The sequence below is a fragment of the Ambystoma mexicanum genome, chromosome 10, assembly GCF_040938575.1.
Source record: "Ambystoma mexicanum isolate Mex_15411 chromosome 10, UKY_AmexF1_1, whole genome shotgun sequence".
Classification (NCBI taxonomy): domain Eukaryota; kingdom Metazoa; phylum Chordata; class Amphibia; order Caudata; family Ambystomatidae; genus Ambystoma; species Ambystoma mexicanum.
This window is the reverse complement of record NC_090932.1, coordinates 596,643,676-596,667,885: the sequence shown is the minus strand read 5'-3', so window position 1 is coordinate 596,667,885 and position 24,210 is coordinate 596,643,676. Positions and strand designations below refer to the sequence as shown.

Here is a 24,210-nt window from a genome sequence, read left to right as displayed (position 1 = left end):
AACTCTTTTGATGGAGGATTGCCATTTGTCTAGCACCGTGAAGGTGCCAACACATTTAGACATCTCCTTCACGAAGGAGTCGCCGAAGAGCAGACCCTGGGCAGCGGCTCCGGATTCGGTGTCTGCTAACTCACTTAGCTTGGTGTCGATTTTGTAAAGGATATCCTTGCGGCGCTCTGCTGAAATGGCACAGCTGGTGTTGCCCAACAAACAAATGGCTCTTTGAGCCCAGCCTGAAAGGATCACTGGGTCAATAGGATCACCTGTGGCTATGGCTACTTCAGCCAGATCCATCATCTTTTCTAGTGGACCGGTGACGTCCAATACCCTGTCTTGACAGGACTTCCAGGCATGATCTATGCCCTTTTGTGGATCTTTAGCATTCTTTCCTAAGAAAGTAATCATCTTGCAGTCTAACTCCGGTGTTGGGGCTACCTTGTCTGGGATTCCCGGGCGTGGGCATTCTGCTTTGAGTCTCGCTCGGACTTCTTTGTCTAAAGGCTTGGGCAGCCTGTCTTTAATGTACTCCGTTGTTCTTTGAGATGGTTCCCAGTCAGTAGATCTGGAATGCACCAAGTCTTCCGGAGAAAACATCCCCTTAGAGGAAGAATGATCCTTAGCTGGCTTTTTAGGGATGGGGGCTGCTGCAATCCCTGAGGTTGAGGTTTTTGACCCTATTGTTTGTGTGTCTTCGTTGAGGAGACGGGAGATAGACTGTTATAATCATATCCTTCATGGTCAAAGCTCTGTTGATATCCCTCTGGGCTCGAGGGTCTGGTAACTCTGTTTTCTTCCTCGAGGCAAGCGGGTCCATCGGCGGAAGGGGTTTCCTTCCTATTCAAAGAGGCCTTTTTCAGCCTGAAAAAGGCGCCTGAAAGGGCAGCAGTGGCTGGCTCTGGCTGGCTCGGGGAGGTCGTAGAGTCTTTACTCAAGCGAGCCGGAATACATCCCCCACCTGAAAGGTGCTTTTTCTTTTGAGTCTTTTTTCGAAGTTGCTCCTCCATGTTGTCCAGGCACTGCTGAATAGGCAGGAACATCTCTGACACAGCTCTCTTTATGCTAGTCTCCACCGTGGAACCCAGCACTTTTTCCAGGCTGTTTGCCATCGCCACTTCATCTATCTCATAAGTATCTACCTTGTATTCAGACCAATCCTGGCCATCATGAGGGAAGTACTGGGCTGCCATGTTCCTAAATTGCACCTTTCTGTACTCCCTTTATCTCTTTTATTATTATTATTTTTTTTAAATGTTCAACTATAAATATATATATGTTCTCATTACACGGCCACGGTAGTGGCCGTGTAGTTATGGTTAAGTTGCTGTTTCCATAAGAAGAGCACTTTTTGGGCAGCTTATAACTCCGCTCCCCCTGGACGAATCCACACCAAACTTTGCAAAAAAAATTATATGGGCCACTGTGAAGTTTGGTCCAGGGGGGGAAAAGTTATAGGGGGGGGGGTCCCAAAATGTCTTTTTTTCCCATAGAGTGAATGGGGGGAAAAACTTTGCGCACGTCTACAGCCCAAAACGCTGGACGGATTTTCACCAAATTTGCGGCAGGAGCTTGGTCCCGAAAGCGTGCTTTTGTAAATTTGGTGCCAATCCATCCAGTAGTTTTCTTTAAAACGACCAAAAAGTATGTCTCAAAAAATGTGTGATATCTATGTCCGCTCCGCAGACATACTTCCCTGTTTGCTCTGCGGACAAGATACCCATTGGCTAATTCGTAGCGTCATGTGCGCAGACATGTGGCACGTTCATTGATTGGATGTTGAACGGCGTGAAGTGCGTCAGATTCTTTCGCTGCACCGCCATCTTTCATTTGTGTTTTGGTGTACACGGACACCGCCGCTAACACATATAAAATCACACACCATTGCACTTGTTAACCTTATGAAATACTGTTGCAGAAGGTGAGGGTTAATGAGGCTGGGATGGAATGTGGCAGCAGGAAGTCAAAAAGTGGTGTTTTCTTGTCACCAAAGTCATACGGTAAATTGAAAGTTGCTGCTCAATATAGTGTCCACTAAGTACAGGCGAAGATTTACTGTGTCTGTGTTACAATGTATTTAAAATAATATTGCAGTCAGAATGGCGTCCTAGAGTTTGAAATCTGAGGCAGCCACCTGCACTGTTTGATGGAAACAGCGGTTCTGCAAGTGTATGGGAGTAGCAGTTCTTATACATGCATTCAGATATGTTGTTGCAAAGTCAGAATGTATTTTCATTCTGAGTGAAGGTCACTTGGTTTGCTTTTTTGGTTGCAAGCTCAGTAGGCCCACGCATCCGACTGAACCCATAAGGGTCTATTGTTTTTTGACCTTGAGCGAAAGGAAAAATTCATGAAGAATGCAGAGAGTGAAAGTTTGGAAAAAATACCATTTGATAAGGTTATGTATTCAAAACATTTGTAAGACCCATGTAATATCAGTTGAAGAAGATTCTTTGCTGCAAGTACATTGCTGTCTGGGTTTAACGAAGACAATGGAGACGGTAAATATTGTGTACGTTTACTTTTGACGACTCTACACCGGAATGAGTTTTAATTTGTTATTACCAGAACAAGAATTTTGGCAATGTAACGGAGGTACTATCTGTCTGTGTAATTGGCATATTTTTTTTTACGTATGGAGAATGCAGATTCTCGGCGTTTGTAGGCTATCTTTAGGTTCACCCATGTTCAATGCTATTTCTTTGAAATGTCATGTATGACCACATCGATTTGTGTATCAGTTTCCACGTTCTTTTTGTCTTTTTTGACATTGTTTGGCAAAGGTTGGATATTGATACGTATTTTCTGTTGTTTTCCGAACAGCTACATTCTGCAGTACTGTGATTGCCATGGATTCCAGATGCCAAGTGATGGCTTCTTTGCACGCCAGATGCACATGCTCGTGACCGGCTGCCTAACCGTCACTGTTTTGTGGGACGAAAGGCCCGACCCCATTTGTCCATACCCTGGAGTGGCCATTAGGAGTAACATAACATTGTTTATGGTGGTGTAGGCTGAAGTTCATGGCGACGTCCAGGAAATCACTGTGTGACCGAGGCGGTTGCTTTATCGAAAGCGAATATTTCGTGTATGCGAAAAGATCAACGCGTGCCTCACGATTAACATTTTTGATGATGACCGAAGAAACAAAGTTACAATTTGATTGAAAATGGGAATAGTCCGATGGCCTCGGACAGTCTATTGTTAAAATAAATTACTTTACAAATTCTAAAAAGTTAATGTTTTCTTTTAAACACCAGTTTATTATTTCAAAATGTAACGTGCTACGTTGTACGTCGCTGTGTGTTCATTTGCAGGTTCTGCGTCACAGTACGTAGGTTCTTATGGGCGCATTTGGCTGCGCTGGAGAGGAACGTCATCCAAAAAAGTGTACAATATCATTAGGGTTGGTTATGTGATGAGATGTGGGAGTGTTTTCGTATTACACAAGTGTTGGATGCCATGGAAAGCAAAGAGGGGCATGTACGGAGCAACTGCCTTTCTTTTCAATGGTGGCCATCTTGGAAAAGGATTTTGTTTTGTATGCGATTTAAAAAAAATATTTTGAAACTGTGAAAGGTGGTTTTTAAAGGAACATAAGAGGCCGATTCATGGAATTAATGTGCGCTGAAAATTCCTGCGCAAGCGTGCCAATCGCAGTGCAAGTGCGAAAATCGCAGCAAAGCCCGCGCACATCGATTGATGGAAGTCCGTGCGCGAGTAAAATCTGGGATGTGCGCTGAAAATCTGCGTGGCACATGCCGGCGCACAGGTCATCTAACGGCGTGCGCTACGGCAACAGCGAAAGCGCACATAGCGCGGCGCACATAACAAAAGTAGGCGTAACACGGGGCGTGACACGCGGAATGGGGAACAACGCGTGAAAATGTGGGCGTCACGGGGAAAGTACAGGAGGCAAGTGCGCGGAACGCCCACACGCTCGCCTACAACACGTATTCATGGAATCGAATAGGGCAAACCAGCACACGGGCGAAGACGCGCACAGGCATAAACACGTCCGCCACATGAAGGCAGGCGGTAGCGTCCCTGCGCATGAAAAAAATGTGCGCTAACAAAAAGCACGTATATACAGCTCTGATGATTGTCCCATACTATGGCCCTCTAGGACAAATGACGTGCAAAGGGGTACGCGACAAACACGGACACCCGCTGTGTCAAAAATAGCGTGTGCGTATATTTCGGGGGTGAGCGGAAAGTTTCACACGCAATTGGCCTTGGGCGAGCAGGCTACATGTAAATCTGGGGTTCGCGGGAAGTTTCACACGCAATAGGCTCTGTGCGAGTGGGGTGCGTGTATTCCTGGGGTTCGCGTGAAGTTTCACACGCGATTGGCCTGGGTACGTGTTAATCTGGGGTTCGCGGGAAGTCTCACATGCGATTTCAGCAGGGTACGTGTATTTTGGGGGTGCCGTGGAGTCCGACACGTCAATTGGCAGTGTGGCTCCTCCCAGGTGTTTGCTCTACACCCTCCACGGCCCCTGCAGGCAGCCCACACCACAGGGGGACTACCCTGCACCCCTGGTCATGTCCCGCAGGCAGCCCATCCACCATGGGCATGCCCCCCAGGCAAGCCACATGTCAGCTTGCACTACTGATCACCAACGCATGACCCCCTCCACCCCCACCCCCCAGCAGTGCAGGGCACCTGCCAGCAGGCCCCCACTCATGTCCCCCAGCACCCCCACACCCCAGCAGTGCAGGGCACCTGCCAGCAGCCCCCCACTCATGTTCCCCAGCACCCCCACCCCCCAGCAGTGCAGGGCACCTGCCAGCAGGCCCCCACTCATGTCCCCCAGCACCCCCACCCCCCAGCAGTGCCGGGCACCTGCGAGCAGGCCCCCACTCATGTCCCCTTGCACCCCCACCCCCCAGCAGTGCAGGCCATCTGCCAGCAGGCCCCCACTCATGTCCCCCAGCACCCCCACCCCCCAGCAGTGCAGGGCACCTGCCAGCAGGCCCCCACTCATGTCCCCCAGCACCCCCATGCCCCAGCAGTCAGGGGCACCTGCCAGCAGGCCCCCACTCATATCCCCCAGCACCCCCACCCCCAGCGCTGAGGGGCACCTGCAGCAGGCCCCACTCATGTCCTCCAGCATCCCCACCTCCGAGCAGTGCAGGGCGCCTGCCAGCAGGCCCCCACTCATGTCCCCCAGCACCCCCACCCCCCAGCCAGCAGTCAGGGGCACCTGCCAGCAGGCCCCCACTCATGTCGCCCAGCACCCCCACCCCCCAGCAGTCAGGGGCACCTGCCAGCAGGCCCCCACTCATGTCCCCCAGCTCCCCCACCCCCAGCAGTGCAGGGCACCTGCCAGCAGGCCCCCACTCATGTCCCCCAGCACCCCCACCCCCCAGCAGTGCAGGGCACCTGCCAGCAGGCCCCCACTCATGTCCCCCAGCACCCCCACCCCCAGCGCTGAGGGACACCTGCAGCAGGCCCCACTCATGTCCTCCAGCATCCCCACCTCCGAGCAGTGCAGGGCGCCTGCCAGCAGGCCCCCACTCATGTCCCCCAGGACCCCCACCCCCCAGCCAGCAGTCAGGGGCACCTGCCAGCAGGCCCCCACTCATGTCGCCCAGCACCCCCACCCCACAGCAGTCAGGGGCACCTGCCAGCAGGCCCCCACTCATGTCCCCCAGCACCCCCAACCCCCAGCAGTGCAGGGCACCTGCCAGCAGGCCCCCACTCATGTCCCCCAGCACCCCCACCCCCCAGCAGTGCAGGGTACCTGCCAGCAGGCCCCCACTCATGTCCCCCAGCACCCCCACCCCCCAGCAGTCAGGGGCACCTGCCAGCAGGCCCCCACTCATGTCCCCCAGCACCCCCACACCCCAGCAGTGCAGGGCACCTGCCAGCAGGCCCCCACTCATGTCCCACACATGTCCCCCAGCACCCCCACCCCCCAGCAGTGCAGGGCACCTGCCAGCAGGCCCCCACTCATGTCCCCTTGCACCCCCACCCCCCAGCAGTGCAGGGCACCTGCCAGCAGGCCCCCACTCATGTCCCCCAGCACCCCCACCCCCCAGCAGTGCAGGGCACCTGCCAGCAGGCCCCCACTTATGTCCCACTCATGTCCCCTTGCACCCCCACCCCCCAGCAGTGCAGGGTACCTGCCAGCAGGCCCCCACTCATGTCCCCTTGCACCCCCACCCCCCAGCAGTGCAGGGTACCTGCCAGCAGGCCCCCACTCATGTCGCCCAGCACCCCCACCCCACAGCAGTCAGGGGCACCTGCCAGCAGGCCCCCACTCATGTCCCCCAGCACCTCCAACCCCCAGCAGTGCAGGGCACCTGCCAGCAGGCCCCCACTCATGTCCCCCAGCACCCCCACCCCCCAGCAGTGCAGGGCACCTGCCAGCAGGCCCCCACTCATGTCCCCAGCACCCCACCCCCCAGCAGTCAGGGGCACCTGCCAGCAGGCCCCCACTCATGTCCCCCAGCACCCCCACACCCCAGCAGTGCAGGGCACCTGCCAGCAGGCCACCACTCATGTCCCACACATGTCCCCCAGCACCCCCACCCCCCAGCAGTGCAGGGCACCTGCCAGCAGGCCCCCACCCATGTCCCACTCATGTCCCCTTGCACCCCCACCCCCAGCAGTGCAGGGCACCTGCCAGCAGGCCCCCACTCATGTCCCCCAGCACCTCCACCCCCCAGCAGTGCAGGGCACCTGCCAGCAGGCCCCCACTCATGTCCCCCAGCACCCCCACCCCCAGCAGTGCAGGGCACCTGCCAGCAGGCCCCCACTCATGTCCCCCAGCACCCCCACCCCCAGCAGTGCCAGGCACCTGCAAGCAGGCCCCCACTCATGTCCCACTCATGTCCCCTTGCACCCCTACCCCCCAGCAGTGCAGGGCACCTGCCAGCAGGCCCCCACTCATGTCCCCCAGCACCCCACCCCCCAGCAGTGCAGGGCACCTGCCAGCAGGCCCCCACTCATGTCCCCCAGCACCCCCACTACCCAGCAGTCAGGGGCACCTGCCAGCAGGCCCCCACTCACGTCCCACACATGTCCACCAGCACCCACACCCCCCAGCAGTGCAGGGCACCTGCCAGCAGGCCCCCACTCATGTCCCCCAGCACCCCCACACCCCAGCAGTGCAGGGCACCTGCCAGCAGCCCCCCACTCATGTTCCCCATCACCCCCACCCCCCAGCAGTGCAGGGCACCTGCCAGCAGGCCCCCACTCATGTCCCCCAGCACCCCCACCCCCCAGCAGTGCCGGGCACCTGCGAGCAGGCCCCCACTCATGTCCCCTTGCACCCCCACCCCCCAGCAGTGCAGGCCATCTGCCAGCAGGCCCCCACTCATGTCCCCCAGCACCCCACCCCCCAGCAGTGCAGGGCACCTGCCAGCAGGCCCCCACTCATGTCCCCCAGCACCCCCACCCCCCAGCAGTGCAGGGCACCTGCCAGCAGGCCCCCACTCATGTCCCCCAGCACCCCCACCCCCCAGCAGTCAGGGGCACCTGCCAGCAGGCCCCCACTCATGTCCCCCAGCTCCCCCACCCCCAGCAGTGCAGGGCACCTGCCAGCAGGCCCCCACTCATGTCCCCCAGCACCCCCACCCCCCAGCAGTGCAGGGCACCTGCCAGCAGGCCCCCACATGTCCCCCAGCACCCCCACCCCCCAGCAGTGCAGGGCACCTGCCAGCAGGCCCCCACTCATGTCCTCCAGCACCCCCACCTCCGAGCAGTGCAGGGCGCCTGCCAGCAGGCCCCCACTCATGTCCCCCAGCACCCCCACCCCCCAGCCAGCAGTCAGGGGCACCTGCCAGCAGGCCCCCACTCATGTCGCCCAGCACCCCCACCCCACAGCAGTGCAGGGCACCTGCCAGCAGGCCCCCACTCATGTCCCCCAGCACCCCCACCCCCCAGCAGTGCAGGGTACCTGCCAGCAGGCCCCCACTCATGTCCCCCAGCACCCCCACCCCCCAGCAGTCAGGGGCACCTGCCAGCAGGCCCCCACTCATGTCCCCCAGCACCCCCACACCCCAGCAGTGCAGGGCACCTGCCAGCAGGCCCCCACTCATGTCCCACACATGTCCCCCAGCACCCCCACCCCCCAGCAGTGCAGGGCACCTGCCAGCAGGCCCCCACTCATGTCCCCTTGCACCCCCACTCCCCAGCAGTGCAGGGCACCTGCCAGCAGGCCCCCACTCATGTCCCCCAGCACCCCCACCCCCCAGCAGTGCAGGGCACCTGCCAGCAGGCCCCCACTCATGTCCCCAGCACCCCCACCCCCAGCAGTCAGGGGCACCTGCCAGCAGGCCCCCTTCATGTCCCCCAGCACCCCCACACCACAGCAGTGCAGGGCACCTGCCAGCAGGCCCCCACTCATGTCCCACACATGCCCCCAGCACCCCCTCCCCCAGCAGTGCAGGGCACCTGCCAGCAGGCCCCCACTCATGTCCCACTCATGTCCCCTTGCACCCCCACCCCCCAGCAGTGCAGGGCACCTGCCAGCAGGCCCCCACTCATGTCCCCCAGCACCCCCACCCCCCAGCAGTGCAGGGCACCTGCCAGCAGGCCCCCACTCATGTCCCCCAGCACCCCCACCCCGCAGCAGTGCCGGGCACCTGCGAGCAGGCCCCCACTCATGTCCCACTCATGTCCCCTTGCATCCCCACCCCCAGCAGTGCAGGGCACCTGCCAGCAGGCCCCCACTCATGTCCCCCAGCACCCCCACCCCCAGCGCTGAGGGGCACCTGCCAGCAGGCCCCACTCATGTCCTCCAGCACCCCCACCTCCGAGCAGTGCAGGGCGCCTGCCAGCAGGCCCCCACTCATGTCCCCCAGCACCCCCAACCCCCAGCCAGCAGTCAGGGGCACCTGCCAGCAGGCCCCCACTCATGTCGCCCAGCACCCCCACCCCACAGCAGTCAGGGGCACCTGCCAGCAGGCCCCCACTCATGTCCCCCAGCAGTGCAGGGCACCTGCCAGCAGGCCCCCACTCATGTCCCCCAGAACCCCCACCCCCCAGCAGTGCAGGGTACCTGCCAGCAGGCCCCCACTCATGTCCCCCAGCACCCCCACCCCCCGGCAGTCAGGGGCACCTGCCAGCAGGCCCCCACTCATGTCCCCCAGCACCCCCACACCCCAGCAGTGCAGGGCACCTGCCAGCAGGCCCCCACTCATGTCCCACACATGTCCCCCAGCACCCCCACCCCCAGCAGTGCAGGGCACCTGCCAGCAGGCCCCCACTCATGTCCCACTCATGTCCCCTTGCACCCCCACCCCCCAGCAGTGCAGGGCACCTGCCAGCAGGCCCCCACTCATGTCCCCAGCACCCCCACCCCCCAGCAGTCAGGGGCACCTGCCAGCAGGCCCCCACTCATGTCCCCCAGCACCCCCACACCCCAGCAGTGCAGGGCACCTGCCAGCAGGCCCCCACTCATGTCCCACACATGTCCCCCAGCACCCCCACCCCCCAGCAGTGCAGGGCACCTGCCAGCAGGCCCCCACTCATGTCCCCTTGCACCCCCACCCCCCAGCATTGCAGGGCACCTGCCAGCAGGCCCCCACTCATGTCCCCCAGCACCCCCACCCCCCAGCAGTGCAGGGCACCTGCCAGCAGGCCCCCACTCATGTCCCCCAGCACCCCCACCCTGCAGCAGTGCCGGGCACCTGCGAGCAGGCCCCCACTCATGTCCCACTCATGTCCCCTTGCACCCCCACCCCCCAGCAGTGCAGGGCACCTGCCAGCAGGCCCCCACTCATGTCCCCTTGCACCCCCACCCCCCAGCAGTGCAGGGCACCTGCCAGCAGGCCCCCACTCATGTCCCCCAGCACCCCACCCCCTAGCAGTGCAGGGCACCTGCCAGCAGGCCCCCACTCATGTCGCCCAGCACCCCACCCCACAGCAGTCAGGGGCACCTGCCAGCAGGCCCCCACTCATGTCCCCCAGCACCTCCAACCCCCAGCAGTGCAGGGCACCTGCCAGCAGGCCCCCACTCATGTCCCCCAGCACCCCCACCCCCCAGCAGTGCAGGGCACCTGCCAGCAGGCCCCCACTCATGTCCCCAGCACCCCCACCCCCCAGCAGTCAGGGGCACCTGCCAGCAGGCCCCCACTCATGTCCCCCAGCACCCCCACACCCCAGCAGTGCAGGGCACCTGCCAGCAGGCCACCACTCATGTCCCACACATGTCCCCCAGCACCCCCACCCACCAGCAGTGCAGGGCACCTGCCAGCAGGCCCCCACTCATGTCCCACTCATGTCCCCTTGCACCCCCACCCCCCAGCAGTGCAGGGCACCTGCCAGCAGGCCCCCACTCATGTCCCCCAGCACCTCCACCCCCCAGCAGTGCAGGGCACCTGCCAGCAGGCCCCCACTCATGTCCCCCAGCACCCCCACCCCCCAGCAGTGCAGGGCACCTGCCAGCAGGCCCCCACTCATGTCCCCCAGCACCCCCACCCCCCAGCAGTCAGGGGCACCTGCAAGCAGGCCCCCACTCATGTCCCACTCATGTCCCCTTGCACCCCCACCCCCCAGCAGTGCAGGGAACCTGCCAGCAGGCCCCCACTCATGTCCCCCAGCACCCCACCCCCCAGCAGTGCAGGGCACCTGCCAGCAGGCCCCCACTCATGTCCCCCAGCACCCCCACTACCCAGCAGTCAGGGGCACCTGCCAGCAGGCCCCCACTCACGTCCCACACGTCCCCCAGCACCGACACCCCCCAGCAGGGCAGGGCACCTGCCAGCAGGCCCCCACTCATGTCCCCCAGCACCCCCACACCACAGCAGTGCAGGGCACCTGCCAGCAGGCACCCACTCATGTTCCCCAGCACCCCCACCCCCCAGCAGTGCAGGGCACCTGCCACCAGGCCCCCACTCATGTCCCTTGCACCCCACCCCCCAGCAGTGCAGGGCACCTGCCAGCAGGCCCCCACTCATGTCCCCCAGCACCCCCACCCCCCAGCAGTCAGGGGCACCTGCCAGCAGGCCCCCACTCATGTCCCACACATGTCCCCAGCACCCCCACCCCCCAGCAGTGCAGGGCACCTGCCAGCAGGCCCCCACTCATGTCCCACTCATGTCCCCTTGCACCCCCACCCTAGCAGTGCAGGGCACCTGCCAGCAGGCCCCCACTCAAGTCCCCCAGCACCCCCACCCCCCAGCAGTGCAGGGCACCTGCCAGCAGGCCCCCACTCAAGTCCCCCAGCACCCCCCAGCAGTGCAGGGCACCTGCCAGCAGGCCCCCACTCATGTCCCCCAGCACCCCCCACACCCCAGCAGTGCAGGGCACCTGCCAGCAGGCCCCCACTCATGTCCCACACATGTCCCCCAGCACCCCCAGCAGTGCAGGGCACCTGCCAGCAGGCCCCCACATGTCCCACTCATGTCCCCTTGCACCCCCACCCCCCATCAGTGCAGGGCACCTGCCAGCAGGCCCCCACTCATGTCCCCCAGCACCTCCACCCCCAGCAGTGCAGGGCACCTGCCAGCAGGCCCCCACTCATGTCCCCCAGCACCCCCACCCCCCAGCAGTGCAGGGCACCTGCCAGCAGGCCCCCACTCATGTCCCCCAGCACCCCAGGCAGTGCAGGGCACCTGCCAGCAGGCCCCCACTCATGTCCCCCAGCACCCCCACTCCCCAGCAGTGCAGGGCACCTGCCAGAAGGCCCCCACTCATGCCCCCCAGCACCCCCACCCCCCAGCAGTGCAGGGCACCTGCCAGCAGGCCCCCACTCATGTCCCCCAGCACCCCCACCCCCCAGTAGTGCAGGGCACCTGCCAGCAGGGCCCCACTCATGTCCCACTCATGTCCCCTTGCACCCCCACCCCCCAGCAGTGCAGGGCACCTGCCAGCAGGCCCCCACTCATGTCCCCCAGCACCCCCACCCCACAGCAGTCAGGGGCACCTGCCAGCAGGCCCCCACTCATGTCCCCCAGCACCCCCAACCCCCAGCAGTGCAGGGCACCTGCCAGCAGGCCCCCACTCATGTCCCCCAGCACCCCCAGCACACCCACCCCCCAGCAGTGCAGGGCACCTGCCAGCAGGCCCCCACTCATGTCCCCCAGCACCCCCACCCCCCAGCAGTGCAGGGCACCTGCCAGCAGGCCCCCACTCAAGTCCCCCAGCACCCCTAACCCCCATCAGTGCAGGGCACCTGCCAGCAGGCCCCCACTCATGTCCCCCAGCACCCCAACCCCCCAGCAGTGCAGGGCACCTGCCAGCAGGACCCACTCATGTCCCCTTGCACCCCCACCCCCCAGCAGTGAAATGCCGATCTCATGACACAAACCAAAACTCAACTATGTACATCAACACATGTCCGCCACACGAAGGCAGGCGGTAGCATCCCTGCGCATTAAAAAAATGTGCTCTAACAAAAAGCACGTATATACAGCTCTGATGAATGTCCCATACTGTGGCCCTCTAGGACAAATGACGTGCAAAGGGGTACGCGACAAACACGGACACCCGTTATGTCAAAAATAGCGTGTATTTCGGGGGTGCGCGGGAAGTTTTACACGTGATTGGGCCTGGGCGAGCGGGGTACGTGTATTTCAGGGGCTCGCGGGAAGTTTTACACGCGATTGGGCCTGGGCGAGCGGGGTACGTGTATTTTAGGGGCTCGCGGGAAGGTTTACACACGATTGGGCCTGGGCGAGCGGGGTATGTGTATTTCAGGGGCTCGCAGGAAGTTTTACACGCGATTGGGCCTGGGCGAGCGGGGTATGTGTATTTCAGGGGCTCGCAGGAAGTTTTACACGCGATTGGGCCTGGGCGAGCGGGTTACGTGTATTGCTGGGGTGGGCGGGGAAGTACAGGAGGCAAATGCACGGAACGCCCACACGCACGTGCCAAAAAAGACGCGCTAATCCAGAAACACGTACGCCAGCAGGAAGCAGGCGTACGTGGACCTGCGCAGCATAAAAGTGCGCGCAAACAACAAGCAAGCTCAGACGCCAGGATGAACATACCATTCCTAGCAGCAGTGGTCGTGGGATACCGCAGGAGGAGGAGGATAGTCAGGCCCAGAATGTTCACACCCAGAACCAGCCTTTTTGGGATGCCTGATGACCAGGTGTATGGGAGGTACAGGTTTCCACCTCACATAATACTCGACCTGGTCAGTGAGTGGGAGGATGACCTCACATCAACCACCCTCTGCTCCCAAGCACCCAGCCCCCTGGAGAAGGTCCTCAATGTACTGCACTTTTTGGCCACCGGATCATTTCAGCGGACAAGTGCCATAGTGGGGGGGTGTGTCACAGGCCACGCAGTCACGCTGCCTACACCAGGTCTTGGCCATCATGACTGCACGCCCATCAGTCTGCAGGCACATATACCTGCCCAGAACACCTGCAGAAAGGCAGGCTGCCGTCCAGGATTTCTACGGGGTGGCACAATTCCCCAAAGTCCTAGGTGCCATTGATTGCACCCATGTGGCTCTACGTCCCCCCAGGGCATCAGAGCACATCTATAGAAACCGCAAGCACTGGCATTCCATCAACATGCAGGTAGTATGTGATGCCAAGGGAATCATCACCTCAGTATATGCCAACTATCCAGGGTCCACCCACGACAGTTTCATTTACAGAATGTCAACCCTAAACCGGGACCTAGAAGCTGGGCGGCATGGCGATACATGGCTGCTTGGTAAGTATAAATGCCACAGCACATGCATGCATGCCAGATACTGAGTAATGTCACAACCCTACTAATGATACCCATCACCAACTCCCCAGGGAACAGTGCCTACCCTCTGAGCATCCACATGACGACGCCAATTCGGAACCCCACCACGCCACCCGAGGTAAGATACAACACAGCCCATATTGCAACCCGGGGCATAGTGAAGCGCACATTCGGAGTGCTCAAGTCACGCTTTCGCTCCCTTGACTGTTCTGGTGGGCAGCTGTTATACGCTCCCCCAGTTGTGTGCAGGATCATAGTGGCAGCATGTGTCCTGCACAACGTTGCAACACGCCGGGGCCTGCCGGTGGACATGGTGGTGCCCCCACATCCCCAACCACATGCACGCCCGCTGCGCATGGGAGGGGAAGGGCACAGGGTGAGGCAGCCTGAACGCAGCTGGTGGCTAATTACTTCACTTGGAATCACACCCCTGTGGAGTGCAAACAGCCCTGCCACATACCAGCTGACAATCGATGATGACATAAGGGATAGTCAACTGTCACAACCATACCAGCCTGAGATTGGTCACCTGGAAGTGTCACAATGTGTGCATCCCTACCTACAGAAACACCACGAATGCTGTGTCATCAAAAGACACATATGCTGCTAAATGCATTACCCCCTTGCAAAATACAACATGAGAACAGTGCCATGTCACCCAACCCATCTCCAGCACCGCCACCCAACACACCATGGCATGTCATGCTATGTGAGAGCAAACAAAGCAATCCTGAAAACCTGATACAAGTGTCACAAAATACAGTGTCCCTAATGGAAACTGGCCACACACAATATGCTCCCAGTAATGTTGAACCAACAACACACATGACCAAATACTTACCAACAATACAGTGCAGCTACACAAGCTCAAACATAACTAAAACATGACAGTACTAAGTTAAAGTAGTCGTAGTCTTACAACCTGAATATGCCACCACATCGCCCCCTTCCAACTGTAGTCTTGCAGGCTTCAAAACTTGTACCTTGTACTGCATACAACATGAACTCCATCTCCAAAGTAGACGGCCTTGTGAAGACATGAGGAATGAACCTGCAAATTTAGAGGGAGACATGGAAGCAGAAGCATACATAATTACAACATGCAGTGTACAATACAATAACAATATACACAAGGAATGTCTACACAGTATTGACTACAGACTGCCCACACAGCTCATGGGAGCCCAACATCACTGTGTACATCACTGTCACTTGGTCACACCCTTTGCAAGCCCATGGAAATGGGAAGCAGGAGGGGTGTGTGTCTCACAAACCCAAGCATCGAACCCAAACTCAGGACAAGCCTGCATGTGCCCAGCCGGAATACAGTGGATGCCCACGGGAGCCACACAAGGCAACACACTGTCAAAAAATAATCAAAAATCAAAAAATCAAAAATCAAAAATGGCCATGTGGGAGCTGGGGAGGGGGAGGTCACCCAGGAGGTCCGAGGACAGGGTGCGCACCAACAGCCTCCTGTGTGGATGTTGGGAAAAAAAAAACACCTCCATGGGCTCATGGCCTGCATGGCTATGCCAATGTGGGAGAACTGCTGCTGTTGCTCTCATCACCCTCTGCTGCTGCCACAGGAGGTGGTGGTGCTATGAGAGGCAGCCCACGCAAAGCCCTGGTATGGTCCTCCATGGCAGCAAGCATGCGGGTGTGGAAGGTCTCGTTCTGGAAGATTATAGTGCGGAGATCCCCATGCAGCACCTGACGTGATGCCCGGATCTCCTCCCGAGTTGCCTGCATCTCAGCTGAGAGCGAACATGTGAGCCGCTCCAGCTGCTGTTCTGTCCTCAAGTTAGTGAAGTCTCAAGGTCAACAAGAGTCTCCCTGAGGTGATGGAGTTCTACCCTCATAGCTTCCCTGTGGCCCTGGGACTCTATTGATATCGATTGGCGTAGAGTTTCCAGTGCCGCCCGTCTGTCCCTGTTGGACGCCAACATGTCCTCCCTGTGTGATTGGCAAATGGAGTCTGTTGCCTGCTGTAGTTGCTCCATCTGACTTTCAGAGGGGACAATGGAAGTGGCCACCCTCTCCATTGTTTGAGCCATCATCTCAACTGATGCTGCCTGTTGGGTTGCCATACCGTACATGGATTGTTCCCATGCGGTATTGCCTGGTGGCGTATGGCCACCCCGTCGGCGGGCACCACACCTGTTTGGGGCAAGGCGATCTACGCCTTGCTGTGCCGGCACTGCCTGAGGCTGCAGGACTGCATTCCCCCTCTGATCTGCTGGCCCAGGAACAGGATCAGATGTTGTGGAGTGTGACCCTGCACCCGTAACCACCAAAGGCTGACTAACCAACACTGACATCCCCATAGAGGGTTCTACCCCTGGTGCAGGTGGGTTGGACAGAACAGAACCCCTTCCAGAAACACTTAACGGCGACGCCACATAGGTCTCATCATCCGAATCAGCACCTGAATAGAGGTCTGGGGAGTTGCACCCAGAGACACCCCTTGACAGAATCGTCTGCAGCAAGAGTGGGTTCTCACCCACCACCACACCACGTCCCCCACTGGTGGCCGGTTGTGCCTCAGGTTCCTCCTGGGTCTGCACCATCTCCTCAACCTCAACAGCATCAAGTGCGTCATCCCTTGCAAAAACATGAAAGACAAAAAATGGAAACAGGCATTAGCACCATAGCACACAAATAGGCCTGACAAGCTACAGAACCAGTACATGATTTACACATGTCCCACATTACTATAACCCTCCCATGCATGCACTGTCACAGAGTTGGAAGGGGAGGCAAAAGTCAGACACTGATGACACCAAGATGGAAGAGCAACACATTTGCTGCATGCTGGGGAGCACTGCCATCACACATTGGCCTGTGAGTGGCATGTCCTATACACATAAATGACACATGCCATCACACAGATGGCATGCACCATAGCCATGGTACATTCCACAAGTATATCCATATGTCAGTGAATGAGTACTGTCACCCATCCATGTTAGATGGACATGAAGAGATGAAAAATGCAACATAGTATGAAAATATACGCCATGTGCCACACACTGCAACACATCCAGTGTACAAAAATACAGTGATTGCAGGGCCATGTACACATCAATGGTTGTGCACTTCAACATGACAGGAAACAACTAGCATGTTCCACATTCAAACAGGCCCAAAAACATCTTGTGATCAGGACAATACTCATTCAGCCTGAATGGTCAAATCATTCAACTACCAAGGTGACACATGTGGGCCAATGTGGGGTTCTTCAATGACAGAAGCATGTCACATATGTCACAATAGGGCTGAGGAATGTGTTGCAAAAGTGGCAGAATTGAAACAATCAGCCTGAAAGAACACTGAAAAATACAAACAATGTTGTTGCATGATGCCACTTCAAGGGCAACTGCCGTAATGTTGCGCTAAATTACTACTGTGGGCAGAAGGGATAGTGTCACACCCAAATTCAAGGCCGCAGAATGTTTTGGATGAAGCACATGGGTGACCCATACTACTCAGTCACACACACCCTCACCTGCCACTCAATCAGAACCCGTCACCCAAACAACATACACATGCATTACACACACGCGCATGGGCACTCACCGGACAATGTGTCATAATCGGGTAGTTCTCCCACACCTCGGATCTGTTTTTCTGTGCCGAAGGTCCCAGCAACAGACTCATGTTCAGTGAGTTTGTTGTCCTCTTGTGGAGACCCACCACCAGTCACCAGAGTAGCGGCATGACTTGAGACCAGCTTGTTCTTTGCTCTGCGTTTCAGGTCGTTCCACCGCTTGTGGCAATCATCAGCTGAGCGCCTCACAAATCCAAGGGCACTTATGTGGTTGGCGATGGTCTGCCAGTGTGCCTTACGTTGACCAGGTGTGGTCTTGGACCCTGCAGTCACCACCATTTCGTGGCTATGTGCCAACACATAGCTCACAAGTGCATCAAGTTCCGAATCATTGAAGCAAGGCTTCCTTGAGGTACCGGAGTGTGTAGCCGTGCCTGGGGTCTCAGCCTGTCGTGCCAGAGCACCCTTCTTCCTCTTTTTAGAAGGTGGAGCAGAGCCAGAGTGGCTAACACCGCTCTGGTCAGTAGGGGCAGAATCACTGGTGGACTGGGTTGTTGGAGTGTGCGAATGCACATTGACCATAGGACTTGGTGCAGGCATTGTCTGAAGTGTGATGTTGGCAGGGGGAACATCAGTATGATGGACCAGGACCAACACTGTCCTGGCTGGGAGAGTCAGAGCTGGGGCGGATGGAGCTGTGGCTGCCCCTGCAGCCTCACCACCCTGCATACTTGGGGCAGCAGATGACATAGCTGCCCCAGATCCACGTGGCTTGGTGCCAACTTGCACCGCCACACGTGGCTTAGACTTGCTGACCTGGAAGTCAGACAGGGAGTCATCCTGTGCCAGGTCAGGTGCCACAATGGGATGGTCCAACAAGGGCTGAGCTGGGATGGTCTCAGCCACGTTTCGCTCAACCATGGGGGGGCATGGGTGTCCCTGATTGGTCTCCACACATGGGGGCATAGCGGCACCCTGCAAATCCCGGCCACGTCCCCTACCGCGCCCACCACGACCACCTTTTGAAGGTCGGCCACCTTTGCCTCCCTTACCACTTAGTCGCCTCCCAACCATGGCACTGATGTTGTTGTGCGCATGGGAGGAGCAGTAACTATTGTCCTGGGCAATTGGGGGTCAAAGGCTAGGGTACTAGATGGAATTCGTACCCTAGTGCTCTAACAAGGCTGTCTGTGACCCCTGGGGGAAGATGACGGGTCACGCAATGCACAGGCAGCCCAAAAACAAAAATAAACGTGCACGCAACCCCTCGTAGAACACGTGCGTGGAAAACTGAACCCGCACTACGCTGTGGCACCCATAAACACAAAAATAAGCGTATGCGTGATACACGCAGCCTACAATTACCTCTGAACGGGTGCGACACACCGGGCAAGCACAGTTGCTAAGTACGTGTGGAACACACCGTCTGCCTAGAAAAAGAACATGAAAAATACACGCGTGTGCGCGTTGGCAACACCCCCGCCAAAAGAAGAATTGTACGCTGTCTGAGGAGACAGGACAAAACAAGAAGTGAACACTGTTTGAGGAAACAGCGTTTGCTGTTTGGCAGCCCTGTAAACTGGTCCAGGGTTAGCGCAGCCCTTTGCGCTGAATTGGGAATTTTGATGGCTTTTCCTTGCGCGAGGGCGTTCTTGGGGGCGTAACTGGCGCTGCTGCAGGGTCGCTGCGCCACTCTACTTTGTAAGGTAGGGGCAGTGTTTCTCATGCTCCTTCATTACAGCAGTGGTGCTGTTTCTTGGGGAGGAGGGATGGCTTAGCTCATGTCGTTTTCAGATAAATCATATTTTTGCTAAAAGTATGTAGTGTGTGCTATATTGTTAATGGCTGACTACGAATAGGTGTTGGAGCTGTGCAAGGGAAATGTTGAAGGTGGCAGTTCCTACATCAGTAAAAAATGTACTTCCACACTGTCCACACGGAATAGATCTTATTGTTAAGTGTGTACGGATTCTCAGACACGTCACTGTGCTGTGCGCCAGCATATGGTCATGTGCAGGGCCGGCCTTAGGGGCAGCAGCGCCCTGGGCGATTTGGCGCCCCCCCTCCCTGCGCACCCCTGGTCAACAGGGGCCGTGGCCACAGAGTGTTTTTTTTTTTTTTAAACCTCCTCGTTCCGGCGAGGAGGTAATTTTATTAATAGGGTGCATTAGCACCCTATTGTTCCTAAATGCGCTCCGCGGGCGCATTCACCAACAATGCCACTATTGCCACTATGCCTTGAAAGACTCCCCCGAGCTGGCGTGGGGCTAACGGTCCCTTTTCTTGGTTAAGACGCCAGAGGGGCGCATCTGGTGTCAATCGGGTGCTAAGCACCCGAATGAAATTGAATGCGCCCGCCTGCTGCACCTTCTAGCACTACGCCAGCTTGAGGGAGCCCTTGAAAGAGTCCCCTGAGCTGTGGCTGGGGGCTAATGGCGCCCTGGGGGGCGCGGCACCCCGGGCGGTCGGCCAGCTCGCCCCCCCTAAGGCCAGGCCTGGTCATGTGGCATTCTCCGCAAGGTGTGCAATGAAGTCAGATGTTAGTTTACATTATGGTTACGTGCCATTACTAGAAACCGATGACCTTTAGTAACATAACTTTGTTAAAGGGACGTTATGGTTAAGTTGCGCTACTAAAAACCTATCAAATTCAGTAAAAAAAACTTTATTAAAGGGACGTTATGGTTAAGTTGCGCTACTGAAAACCTATTAAATTCACTAAAATAACTTTGTTACCGGGACGATATGGTTCAAAGTAAAACCAAAAAACCCTTGAAATTCCCCAGTTATGGTAAGCTGAGCAACCATAACTCGCACCACCACCGTGCACTGCTAAGACTACCCAGGACGTCAAAGATGACATCACAAATGTCATTGATATTGATATATATATATATATATATTTTTTTTTTTCTTTGTGGGCACAGACCGCCTTCTCTCAAGCCTACAGTTAAAGATATGGTGAGCCTCAATATATAGCCCTGATCAAATGGGCAATGTCAGTATTAGGCTGATTTTTTTTTTTATATATTGAAAAAGTCAGTGAGTCCAAATCAGAGGAAAACAGCTTCTGGCGCTCGCGCATGCAAAATCCGTTATAAAACGTAACAAAAATTGCGCTCGCGAGTGTCAGAATGCTGAAGGAAAGCACCTGCTGGAGCAGGAACTCCCTCTGGTGACGGCGGGTGGAACCACGGTCAGATGGAGGCTAAGGCCGCTGCTTCCCCGGGCTCTATCACTCGAGCCACGTTGGGGAAGCGAGCGGAAAACGCACGCGAGGGTTCGCGAAGGCGGACCCTCGCGTTGGCAAAATACACGGCTTATTAAAGCCGAACGAATGATTGGGATGCCGCGCAGTACTCTCCAATGCCAGCAGGAAGCAGCTGGGTTCAGAGGGGGATGATCACGTAGCTGAGAGCGGGTAGTGCGTTATGAGTAAATTAAGGAAGTTAACTCCTTAAAGGACACCCAGCGAACGCTAGCGCCGATACAAAGGATCAAACATGAAAGCTATCTGAATAAACAAAACAAACTAATAGACAATAGTACAGTTTTGAATATGATGTACTTATCTCTTGCTGTGAGCAGCAAAGAAAGAGGAAGTGCATCCTATTCAAGACTGGTTATGTGGGGATTTGATCGCTCATTGGAGGATACTGGTCACATGTTGGTGACCTCATATTGAACTTTTCCACAGGCCCACTGGGAAATTGAGTTTTTTATTTTAGGACTTATAGGACATATTATGTTGTTTCATTGTTAAATTTATTGTTATATATTTTCTGTACACTGAGAAAATATCTTGCTGCTGAGCTTTCTTTAAATATTTAAATAAAGAAAGAGAAGCATAATGTGAGCCTCCGGTCTTGACATAGAATCTGGAGCATTCCAGCGTTGGGCAAATATAGGGAGGCCTTCCAGGATGTTCTAGGGTTGTAAGTTGGTAAAAGCTTGCCATTGTGAAAGCATGTCAAAAATGTACTAACTTTTTATGGCCTTTGTAGCTAATGGGAGAATCCACATATTATTGTCCCCAAGCATAAACAAATTCTCATGTCTGAAATAAACCTCAGAGCACTTAACAGGACATGAGAAAAGGTTTGACCCTACCATTACAATCCCAGTATTGGATTTGCAAATCCCCTGTAGGACATGAGCAATATGTGGATTATTCTTTCCTAGGCTTGCACCCACGCTTTCTCACGCCTTGAAGCACTTGCGTACGTATAGGCGCGTTATAAATGTCTTATGTCATATCATGCCAAATTTAAGACTAGGCATTTTACCTTTAGCAGTACACACTGTAACCTGGGGAACAACAGAGTCAGATCTTTGTCCGCATTGTTCCACCATAAGAGAACCTGCAATAAATGTCTTGCTGTTCTGTCCCAGGAGTAGCAATTTGAAAACATTTTAATTAAAGCCTTACTTTAGAATGGCGAACATTAGCAGTTTTTTCGGAAGTCTTTATGGTCTAAAAATGAATTGATAATATGGCCTTTAACCATGCAGTGATCACTTATTTTTTCATGTCCCTCAGGCAAAAGGTAATATGATGTGATGAGCTTAATCATATCCTAAGACCAATTATAATTAGATCTGATTATTATGGCTGATTGGATTGTCCTTCTAGAGGCACAAACCCTATTAGCATCACCTTGCACATTTCTCGTACATATATGTATTTGTTATTTTTAAATTATAAATGTATTTAAACTTTCATTATCTTTCTGAATTGCTGGTTACAAATTGTGGAGCGCAAATTCTGGCAATTTTAAATTGATCTCAAGTTGTATCGATAGAGTTGATATGTTTTGAACTTGGGTTAAGATCCTTGAAAGGTATTGAATTACGAAAGAAGGGTGCATTGCACTTAAAGGCTCGCAAGGAACCCACATGTCCGATTTTAAATTGTCTGGGTAAGTGTCATGATGCCTACCCCCGGGGACCCAGACCAAGTCCAGCAACCCCAGAAGCAGGCATCAAGTTATTCCAAGCAAGCCCAACAACCCCTGCTAGGGGCTATTTGGTTGCAGTCCTGGCGTCTATGGCGCCAGGCTCATATGGGGAGTCAGTCCTGGCGCCATAAGCGTCAGGCTCATAGATTAAAACTTACCTGATGCAGACCATGCTGCAAACTTACCTGATGCAGACCATGCTGCAAGAGCTCTAAGCCAAAAGAGGCTTGGAAGGGACTACTTTACCTAGGGACTATATTTTACTCGGGTGGGTCTGGGGAGGAATACTTACCTGGGACTACTTTGGAGGCTATTTAAACCACGTCCGAAGAGCAGCACACGCTTCGCGTTATTCTGCATCCAGCAGCGTAACGCTCACCGTGCCTGCAAGTCTGCATCCAGTCTTCTGCCACGCCCGCCTTGAGTCTGGAGCTCCTAGAAAAAGGGAGAAAGAAGGAGAAAAGGTTAGAACAAGCAATACCTTTGATCCTTACCTGAATTCCCGATCCATCGCGCCTTCGAGCTGGAAGAAAGAAGTTATTTTATGCGCGTCGCCTCGCCTGCTGCAGCGCCGCGCTAAACTCACCGGCCATCGCAGCACCTACACATTCCACCGCATCCTTCTGCATGTTCCCGCCGTACTCCGGCACCTAAGGGGAAGACAAGAACAGCAAGGTGAGCCAAGGGAATACACAGAGGTAATATAGTTACCCCCCATAGACTTACCTGGTTTTACCACCGGGGGTACTATTCCTCTTCACGGGTCGGCGCAGCTTCCACTGCATCGTCGCCGAACCCCGGCCCCTAAGGGGAAACAAAAGGACAGCAAGGGCAAACAAAGGGGACAAACAAGGGGAAACCTCTTCACCACAATAGACTTACCTGATTTTACCGCCGGAGGCATTATTCCCTGAGACTTCATACTTTCTCTCAGCGCCTGAATAAGGGAGAAAGCAACAGGTTACATATTGACATTATTTTATCGAACTGTGTTGGATAATACAAATCCTTACCTGAATATTACCGGTTGCCACGAGGAACTCTTCGCTAGGGTCAAGCTGCAACCTGCAAGGAATCGGACAAGAGTGAAAGTCAGACATTTAAACTCTTACGAACTACATACTTATGCATCTTGCCGGAAATATCAGAGTCAATATTGGTCTGGAACTCACCAATTCCTTCGAGCCAGTGAAGCAACTGGTTATCTACGTGCCCCTGCGCTCAATGCAGGATGGAGAGCTCATCTTTCCAAACCATCAGAAGAATATTCCTACGGGCCAAGCAAGCGAAGCTAGGTGGGCCAGTCCAGTCTGTCATCTCGGCACTACGCGTCACATTGGTGAAGACCGCAGCTGTCCAGTTCAGATTGACGCCTCTGTGGGAGCCAGGTGAGCGTAACAGAAAGCGAAGCCTACCCACAAATTCCCACCCGGGCGTTATGGATACCTCAGAAACTGACCAATTGTCCCAATTACTAGGGGAACTGAGGGCTGAAGTGCATTCCGCCCGTCAAGAAACCAATGCTCTTAGGAGAGAACTGATTTTGTCAAAGGAGCTAACTGATGACCGTTGCTAGGCAACTACTGCAATGCCAGGCTGGACAAGCACCCCTACCAGGTCCCGGGGGAAATCCAGCTCCTGTGTCATCGAGTAACCCTGTGCAAATAAACCTACCAGGAAATATTCCATTAGCTCTGCCAGAACACTTTGCCGGAGATCCAAAAAGGTTTGCTGTGTTTATGAACAAATGCCGCTTGCACTTTTTATGCAGACCTGGAGCCTTCCCAAACGATCAAGCCAAGGTAGTCTCTGTATTGTCATATCTCAGCGGCAGTGCAGCTGATTGGTCAATCCCACTAGTTACTCAGGATGACCCAATTCTTCGGGATTTTCAGGGCTTTCAAATGAGCATGGAAAGACTATTTGCCCGGCATTCCCAATGACAGGCCCTGGATAACGAACTTTTGTCCCTATGACAGGGTAACTAGGACCTTCTATCCTACATTGCGACCTTTTATAGGTTGATAGTGGAAGCTGGATGGCCT

At 55.9% G+C, this 24,210-nt stretch overlaps 1 long non-coding RNA gene across 2 annotated transcripts in view; it reads left to right on the top strand.

Moving 5' to 3' along the window:
• Window positions 1-24,210, top strand: part of LOC138491573 (uncharacterized) — a 230,090-nt gene that overhangs the window by 79,356 nt on the left and 126,524 nt on the right. The window contains exon 4 of one of the 2 annotated variants that reach the window (XR_011276043.1): window positions 2,818-3,004. The exons of the other annotated variant lie outside the window; for it this stretch is intronic. This is a non-coding gene — a long non-coding RNA (uncharacterized lncRNA). Of the gene's footprint in view, window positions 1-2,817; window positions 3,005-24,210 lie in introns of those variants that run through there. 2 annotated transcript variants of the gene reach the window in all.